This window comes from Coenobita brevimanus, chromosome 81 (assembly GCF_032717465.1).
Source record: "Coenobita brevimanus isolate Jiangsu-jjx chromosome 81, ASM3271746v2, whole genome shotgun sequence".
Lineage (NCBI taxonomy): Eukaryota > Metazoa > Arthropoda > Malacostraca > Decapoda > Coenobitidae > Coenobita > Coenobita brevimanus.
In genome coordinates, this window is record NC_137034.1 from 16,431,762 (window position 1) to 16,441,728 (window position 9,967).

Below are 9,967 nucleotides of genomic sequence, written 5' to 3' on the forward strand. Positions count from 1 at the left end.
ACGTGCCCGCATTACAAGAAGCACAATTACCGGACGCCTGATTCTGAAGTAATGAAGTTCAGCTAATCATTAGAGACTAACACAACCACGGCCTTAGTCATTTTTATAATCATCTGTCCCACGAAAAGAATACTGCAAACAACACATTTATGTAACATTTATTAGGTTCCATCATCATCACCATCATCAACGTCATACCAGACAATTGTATGTATTATCCTGAGATATCTATAAATGATAAGAATACAGAACTGTTAGGAATTTTCAGTGAAATGGGTTAAAAAATCATTTTGGTCATGATTCAAGCTTTTCAGTTATTTGGCTTATTTTAAAAGGGAAAACGTGTAATGACATTCGTAAGGTTCTCTGTACGCGTGTAATGATGGATTGGTTTTGAGGCATAACATCAATGTGTTATTGCAGGACAGTGTTAGTTGGAGTATAATTTATATTTAGAACTCAGCACAAACCCTCTTAGTACAACACACACACACACACACACACACACACACACACACACACACACACACACACACACACACACAGACTAGTCAAGTATGTAATTCCATCAGATGAATAGTCCAATCACGTTTTCTTATATGAACTGGCTATGGTGGGCCCACCTCGATGCCCTACATCTTAAGAAATGCCCAACACGACCAGCTGTTACTGTTTACCGGTTTTGGGAGAATGTAGTTAATAATGGAAGCCTAACAGGGATGCTTGAGTCTATTCATTTATATATAAAGGTGCACATATTAAGCGTTTCACCTCTTTTTGAAGTGGGCAATAATTGGCGGAAAAGGTTATCTGACAATGTTGGTAGCTTTTCTGCTTTTACTGTTTTTCTCTTTCTATCTACAGTACCTCATTTCTTCGTGAAAATTATGGTTGTGGTAATGATGGCGACGGTGGTCATGGTAACTACACACGCTTCAGTTTGTGACCCTCGCATCGGGTATTAAGTATCTGTATCTGTGTCTGTAGCTGTACATGTATCACTCCATGGTAGGTTCACTGGAGGACCGGACTTTCTTCTCGGAAGGAAAGTGTTAGCAAGAATTAATGCTTCCTCATGCTGGTGAAATAAGAATGGGGAAGCGGTGTCTGAAGGAAAAGCCGTGCATGTGAACATGAACGTGTTGTATCAACTGAGTTTACTGTATGTTTGTCAGTGTCTTTCTGTGCCACCGATAGAATCGACAAGGTGCAAACATGCGCAAGCTTCTTAAAGAACATACCGTATATACACAACCTTATCACCTTAACCTGTCCTATCGCTCCGGTACGGCTTGTGGACCCTCCAAAGAAACTTCAGTTGTGCCACTTTGGAGCTGCTGATTGGGAGACCCTCAGGCAGTACTTTGATTTTCCTTGGAATGACTGTTGCTTCCGTGACCGAGAGCCATCTGAGTGTGCCTTGCACATTACGGAGGTTATTCTCTCGGGAATGGAAGCATACATTCCTTTTTCATATCCTTTCACTAATGCAAGAAAACCTTGGTTTAATCACGCTTGTTCTAATGCTGTCAACAACAAGGAGAAGGCCTACAAAAGGTACCGGAACCAACCCATCCCTATCTCGCATCTCTTTATGTTTCTGCCCGGAATCGTGCTAAGTCTGTTCTTCGCTCTCTTGATAATTTTCCGAATGACCTCTGCTTACCTTTGTTCTCTAGGATATTCTGCCTCACAGTGCTGTTGCATCTGAGTCTACAATTCATGTTTCTTGCTGTGTATTGGAATCTCATTAACTAAGTAGAAAATCAATCAATCCCTGCCCAACGTCAGATCATCAATTTTGTGGAAAATCGCATAGCAGAAGTAAGAACAGAAATTAATGAATGAAAACGACGTTATACAATTGGGACTGGTGAAGACATTTTTCTGAACAGTCTCTACGATGGGATTATAAAAAGCTTTATTAAACCATCATTATCAATTATCCTTAATCATCTTTCTCCTCCAACACCTTTTCCTTCCCGTCATCTTCCTCCTGATCCTCTTTCTTCATTTCCCTCATCCTCCTCTTCCTCCTCCAACACCGAGATTCGTAATCTTATTGGTGTTAATAATCCCATTATCCCATTCAGTCCCAGGAAGCATTTTACAATTTTTATCATTTACAACCTTCAGACAACGATGTTCAGTTTAGGCAGATATATCAGGCTGTGAAGGGGTTAATGGGCACTGACTCTGACCCCATCGCAACGAAGACTTGCTCCAAAGTTAACAAAATCAGGTGAAAGTAACGAGAATAAACTTAAAGTCTAAATCATCAACTTTCTGACGTCGTTCATAAAACAAGAAACGGTGCCAAGGCACAGTAAACCCTTCCCCGGCAGCCATTTTAGTTCTGAGACACAAGAGGATATCTGGTCAAAGATGTCACATATCAAACTTGGAGTAAATCGGGTGAAAAATGATTTTATGCCCATTTGCCCGACCCACCTGACATTGACCCCCAATCGTTAACCGAGGGGTGACCTCCCTGATGTAATGAGGCATGTTATAGGATACAAATTTGAAAGATGCGCTTTTAGGTTTTGGTTTCATGTCGAATTGACGAATTTGAGAGGTGTTATGGCGGAAAAGTGATTTTTTTTTTTTTTTTGGCCCTACAGCCTAGGCCTGGGCCCAATTTGTCCCAAAATTTAATCAGCTGATCAGAGGGTCATAGCCCATCATCCCTGTAATTTTAGCCAAAATCTCACCAGTAGTTTTCGCATAAAATTGTTAACAGACTGACAGACAGACAAACACAGAAACAAACAAACAAACAGTTACACAAACTAAGTGAAATCAATCCCCGCATAACTGCAGGGTACATGAGCATTAGATACGCGTGAAAGAGGAGCGTTATTTAAGGACATCCCTGTGTATAAACGTCATCGTACTGAAGGGGTGAAGTCCATGCGCCCTCATGTTTCTCATCCTAATAAACTCAGTTCCGTTTTCTTCCCTTCTCCTTTCTCTTCCTTCTCTACCCACTCTAACCCTCTCTTTTTTCCCTCTTCCTCATTCGCTTTTTCACTTCTTTCTTTCCTGCTCAGTATGTCGTCCAATCTCCTTCCTTTCCAGTTTTCTGTCTGTCTGTCTGTCTGTCTCTCTGTCTCTCTCTCTCTCTCTCTCTCTCTCTCTCTCTCTCTCCATTACTTCTTTTTCATCCTTTAGTCCTTTCCTTTTTCGTCTAGATTTCTTTTTGTTCTCCATCTTTTCTTTTCCATCCCATTTTCTCTCTAACTCCTTTTTTTTCCATCGAAAATTTTGCCTGTCTTCCTTCCTGTCTTTTGTCCTTCATTCTTCCTTCGCTTTCATGTTCTCCTTCACCTCCTCCTCCCTCCCTCCCTTCCTCCCTCCTCTTCCTCTTCTTTTTCTTCTTTGCTTTTGTCATTCTTCTTCTTCTCCTACTTCTTCTTCTTCTTCTTCCTCCTCCTCCGCCTCCGCCTCCCAAGAAACCCACAAGAGATCAGTGAAAACAAATCGTGCTGCAGCGACAAATTACTGGCCACTCCGCTCCAAAACGCGTCATGGGAAGCGTCAAGAGGAATTCTGGAACCCGTCGTACGAAACTGAGGCGAGGAGCAAGAGCCTGAGTCCTCCCGTAAGTCTGGAGATCGTAGGATAAATACTCACAATTTGGAGGTTCTTGGAGGTTGCATGTTTTTCCTGTGTCACTCTACCTTTCTTACTCTAACTTGGCCGAAAATTTCCATCTCCCCATCTTGAAGTTGGAACTACATTCAAATATAGTGCTAGGCACGAAGATGTTCTGTGAAAACGATGTAGAGCTGAAATATTCTCTTATTCTGCCGCTGAGCTGTGTGCAATACTCGTAAACTGCAAAAGGACAAAAGTCTGGGCTAAGTTAGGCTGAAAGGATTATAGGTCCAAGGATCTTTAAAGCAATATAGCCTATCACTATAGAAGGACGTGGGGTCTTTTCAGCATTGCTATGGAAGGATGTGAAGTCTTTTCAATATCGCTATAGAAGGACATTGAGTCTCTTCAGTATCGCTATAGAAGGACGTGGGGTCTTTTCAGTATCGCTATAGAAGGACGTGGAGTCTTTTCAGTATCGCTATAGAAGGACATTAAGTCTCTTCAGCATCGCTATTGATGGACGTGGGGTCTATTCAGTATCGCTAAAGAAGGACGTGGAGTCTTTTCAGTATTGCTATAGAAGGACGTGAAGTCTTTTCTTAGTTGAAAAAAAAAAAAAAGTTTGGTGGTAGCAAGAGTGCATAAAATGACGCAGTATTGCACCAGGGGGTAATGGTCATTATTTATAAACATTTCATGTATACTGCTCTTTCACAAGGCCCCACTGACACATCATAAACAATATACATGCTATTCTCTTTTCACCTGAAAATGGCTCAACATTGTCATCTCTCCACATAGAGTGCAAAAATACAGCAAGACACACTGACACTACAATATGATGCTAGTGCCGTGGAAAGGGTGAAAAAGGTTCATCTTTTTCTGCCACTGAACTACGTAAAAGAGGCAGCAGAGGGACACTAATCTGAATCAAGTCTGTGTGAAAGGACTATAACAACATCAACAAACCTAAATGGTGTTCTCAGTGCATCACAACAGATATGGTTGGTAATATTTTCTATGTGGTGAGAGTTTACAAGGAAGCAGCCCTTGTTTGGTTCTTAATAGGTGGACAATTGAACCTTGAGTACTGGCTTGTTGAGTTTGTGTTTGTATTGGATTTAACATACATACATACATACAAAGAGACACAGAAAGACAGATAGACAGATAGATAGACAAACTCTCCCCATCGGCCGTGAGATGTACTGATAGGGAGGGATCTTAGAAAAAAGGTAAAACCGTCTGTCGGTAGTAAGAATATGATAAAATAGTCACCTTTGTAAATGAGAAGTTCATTAAGACTGCACCGTGACTTATTAATGTAGGCAAGTACTTGTAGCTGTTACGAGGTGGAGGAGGTGAGGACTGGCAAGGCCGTGGGGAGGCTTGGCATCATGGATGTTCGAATGTCGTCATGGCAGGAAGGGAGGACAGAACCAGAATGTACTGAGAAAAAATGTATGTAACTGGAGATAAGCCGTACAAAACTGCAAATATTTAACCCGTCAGTACAAACCATCTGTCGTAAGATAAAGAAGAAGGAGCATTGGTGTCGGTTTATTTTGCTTTGGGGGGGTGGGGGATGGCTTCTAAGATTAAAGAGTACTTAGACTCAATGGGTAGAGAAGGCCACTACCGAGCGAAGTGAGTTGATACAGCTGCTTGTATGTAAACTTTATTAATGAAGCAAAATGTTGAATTAGGTAGCACAAGGACAAGAAAAGAGTCACAATGCGATATTGGTCACCAAATTTGGCACTGATGCATCAGCACATTACTATTTGTTTTAAAAGATAACTTGATACATTGGTTCAGCTTACATTTTATGGTGTTATAATGCATTCTGTAGATTCAGTTTTCATGTTTTTGAAATTATTCCATTGTCAATGTAAAGGCTAAAATATTCTAAGGGCAGATGATTTGGGCATAACTTTGCATTTTTTTTCTGGATTGTTTCAACTGTAATGTGATGGTTACAAATGTTACCCCCCCCCCGGCCCAGTTTCAGGGAGGATTTATTCCTCACATCCTCCTTCTCCATTTACGTCCATTAGAAGCAGCATCAGAGAGCGCAACATTAGCGCCCACCAACTGGTCTAAGGGTCGAACATTTGATTTTGCCCTCTCATCTTGACCGTCGACCTATTGCTCTCAAAATCGAATCACTTTATTCTTGTCTGACTCATAACTTTGCAACCAAGCTTGATCCAGATCAGTACACTGTTTGGAATGACCTTTTACTGTGACCTTACCTTTGGACTGACTGTTCTAAGAGTAGATTCCTTAGCCTTGCCTTATCCTGAACCTTTCCACAAAGTCTGGTGTAAATCGAATAACAGTTGTTTAACATGATCTTGCTATGTGCCCTTGACCTTTGACCTATTGTTCTTAAAAACAGTAGTTAATTCTTAACCATTCCACTAAGTTTGGTCCAAATCACACTATTTATTTCTTCACAAACAAACACTCGAATCAAACTATGACCTTGCCGCGTTACTTTGACAGTGAAGTGATTGCTCTCAAAACATCACCCTTTATTTCTTCCATTATAAGAACGTCAGAACGTAGGAAGATCCAATAATTGCGGTAGGCTGGTTGGCCCATGCTAGGCAGCTCCAATAAGAGTGTGACTAAAGTACTAGGATAAAACAAGGCTAGCAAAGAAGGCGGCACTCATTTAGCCCATCCACCAGGTTTGGTAAAAATTGGATTAAAACTGTGTACGTTTACCCACTTCTGTGACCTTGGCCTTTTGACCTATTGTTGTCAAAAAACAATAGATCAACCTCTTGGATGTTCCTCGATTCCTCTACAAAATTTGGTTAAAATGTGACAAAATCCTTAAGTCATTTTGTCCACACACACACACACACACACACACACACACACACACACACACACACACACACACACACACACACACACACACACACACACACAGAGTGTGTGGTTGTAACAAAAATAACTTAAAATAAGGTCATCATAAAACTTATTAAAGGTGAGAAGCACTACTGTTATTGGCAGGTAGATTGAAGTACCGTAATTGCATCAATGTCCAGGTGTAAGAATTCCGAGTTCTTCCCCAGGTGATGCTGAGGTATCTGGGGATTTATAAACCTGACTGGATGCTGGCATTGATGACCTAATTAACTGCTGGCCGGCTACTTAGTCCTGCGGCTCTGGGAAGTAATGGGGGACGGCCAGGGGGTGACAGAAGCCCTGGAGTACAGGAAAGAAGCACAGCAGAGGCAATCCGAAATATAGCTGAAAACAAATAATGAATAGCGTGATAATGAATAATGTAAGAATAAGACTCCGGAGATAAACAAGGGATGGCGATACTATAGAGATAAGAAGAGAGAGATAAATAATAGAGTACGGTACTGAAGAAAAAAATAGCAGGAAGAAATTGTTAGAATGTAAGTGGGATTAAGATTTGCGAATAGCTGACAACTGAAGAATAAGGATATATTAAAAGGTGAGAAGCTTGTTTAATAACTGAAACCAAGTAAGAGGTTGTAATGAGGATGTGATGGAACAATAACAGCAGAAAAATGCGCTGCAAAGTGAGAAATGCAATACTATTTTACTTTATACTAAATACTGAAAAACAAGATTAGATTAGGAATCGCCCAGGACACCGAAAGTTATAACACAAGTACATATGCTAAAAGGTTATAGTACAAGCATAAAAGTTCACACTGCAGCTTTCCTTTTGGTAAGAAATCCCTTGGCAGGGATACGAAACCGATGTTCATGGTCTGCTACAACACGGAGAAGTTACTAAAGCTGCTCTTCTCCCTTGGTGAGCTTCTTGTTCAGCTCCTTTATGAGGGCCACAGCCCGCTCAGCCCTATTATTGACGACGGTGAGCTTGTACACTATATCAGGATCTTGAGTGTAAGCTGCATTCTTTGTCCAGGAAATGGGGTCATCCTGAATAAAGTCACTGGGAAGGCCAAGTCTGGAAAAGAAAGTTGTAGTGTTGATTGTTACCAGGCCATCCAAAGCATCTCCAGCAAAAGAGGTTTTGGGTATTCAAGGTCTCTATGGTGGTGACCCTGGGGCTTCCCTTTCGAGTGCGAGCACAATCCGGTGCTTTGTGTCAACAGTGATCCTGTCATCAAAGAATGCAAGACCCTATGCTTCTTCAGAAAGATATGAATGAGAGCCAAGCTTCTGTGTGGTGGCTTCAGAGATTTTCTTGTTGGGATACTTGATGAGTTGCTGCATCATGTTCCACTGAGGGGAGCTTGAGCCGAAAATGAAGCTGAAACTCAGGCCTGCAAGTAGATGACAAAGGAAAAGAGGGACAGATCTCACAGTCCGCGCTCTTCTGCCTTCGTCACCTGGAACTGGCTTCAAAAGAGATACAGCCTCAAGGTGTATATAACTTTCGGTATCCATCGAGCATGGTGTACTGCCCCTGAAGCCCAAAAATTCAAGCCCTTCTTCGGAGTCCCACCTTGAAAGATAATGGACAGGTGCAAAAACTCCTGATAATCATCTCGCACTTGGTTTGACTGGGACATGGCAAAGCAAAAGAGCTCTTTCCTTGCCTTGGCAATTGCTGTCTTGGCTACCTCATCAGTATCTGTGGTTTCCAACTTGGCTTGATCTTTTAAATTCCTGTGATCTCTGAACTTCTTGAAGGGCATCTGGTCCTGGTGAAGTGATCCCCATGCAGGCTTTGAATGCTTCTCCCATGATCAACTCCATCACATGGTGCCAACAAGCCAGGTAAAATAAATTTCATCGGATCTTTTCTTGAAGGATAGCACAGGTTCCTCCACGCTGGCCCATATTGAACGCAGTAGTGTCAAAGCACATGCAACTGATCTGCTGTATCAGGCGCCAGTCATCAAAGCACTCCATGATCGCATGGGTTTGGACTTCTGCTGTCCCAGAGGGAAGCTTTGGCACTCCCAATAGTTGCACTCTCCCGAAGCCAGACACCAAAATCGGAAGACGGTCCACATGTTCCCTTGAAGCAAGATCTTCCATAAGTTTTCCATCCCAGTGCCCTGTCAGTTTTTTATTTCCTTTGAGTTCACTCTTCAGTTCTTGAGCCCTTTGGGCAAGGAAGAGTGCCCGTTGGCGGTGTATGGTTGATGGATTGATGTTCAGTTCACGAGGATCATGACCTGACCTGACAGCAATCTCCATCCAGAGATGGAGGATATATTTGTTCGGTCTAGAGTGGCCAATAAGTCCTTCGCCATAATATTTCTCACCATTCCTCGTTTTGGAGGAAAAGGGTCATTTGTAGGTGTCTGAAGTGATGTGGATGGTCCAGCACAGGCTCCTTCAGTCTTCGTCTCATCATCAGAACTGGATGAGGAGGATTCCAGGACGATTTCCGCAGCAGTTGCCTCAATCTCATGTTTGGAATGCTTTCTCAACTTCTCAGTAGTTTCCTTCCGTTGTTGTCGAGCCTTGACTCTTTTCTGGTGAATCATGCCGAGTCCCGTTGTGCCTCCTGGACGTCCTTTCTGGTGCTGGAGAAAGAGAAATTCCCAGTTCTCTCTATGAGATACACGCCACCTGGCATCAGCATGAGCAGTGTCAAATTAATCTTCGTGGGAATCCAAAAACAACTGCTCCTTTTCGTTGTCAGATTCCTTTGTATGGGAAGAGTGCTTCTTCAGCCCAGTCCAAGCTGTGAAGATCTTTCCCAGCTTCTTGATACAGTGATATTCCTGTCGAGATAGTAAATTTGCTTTATCCCACAATGTCTTTACTGTGCAAACTGTATCACGAAATGCATCCCTTTTCTATTTCCGTTACTCTCTATGCAGATGCATAAAGTACCCGAAGGCCTGTCGATTCAACGGTAGTTTATTTCCAGTTCTATCTGTAACCGTTCAACCAAGCAAATCGATTGTCTTGCAAGTTTCCATCTGGGAATTATTTAAAAAACTAACATTCATAATGCAAAACCCTTACTGAACATTGAAACAAGACAGACATATTCCGTGAATGCATGAACGCTGGCCCTTTGATGGTTCAGAGTACAGAGCAACAACAATGGGCAACAAGGGGCTAAAACTGCTGCTCCAGGGCGATCAACACAGAAAAAATATCATCCAAATGGAGTGAAAATTGGTGTGCCTTCATTTTGTAAGAAGTTGAACAAAAGTAAGGGGTGAGACAAAGAAATATCCAAATTTTATTTTTAAGACACATCATATATATATATATATATATATATATATATATATATATACGGAGCCTCTGTGGTACAGAGGTATAATGTGCGTTTTGGTACACTGAAGGACAAGGGTTCATGCCCCGCCAGGGTAATACACTTTGGGAGCGTTCTTCTGGTCACGTACTACATTGGCGGACACAAGGGGTGCTG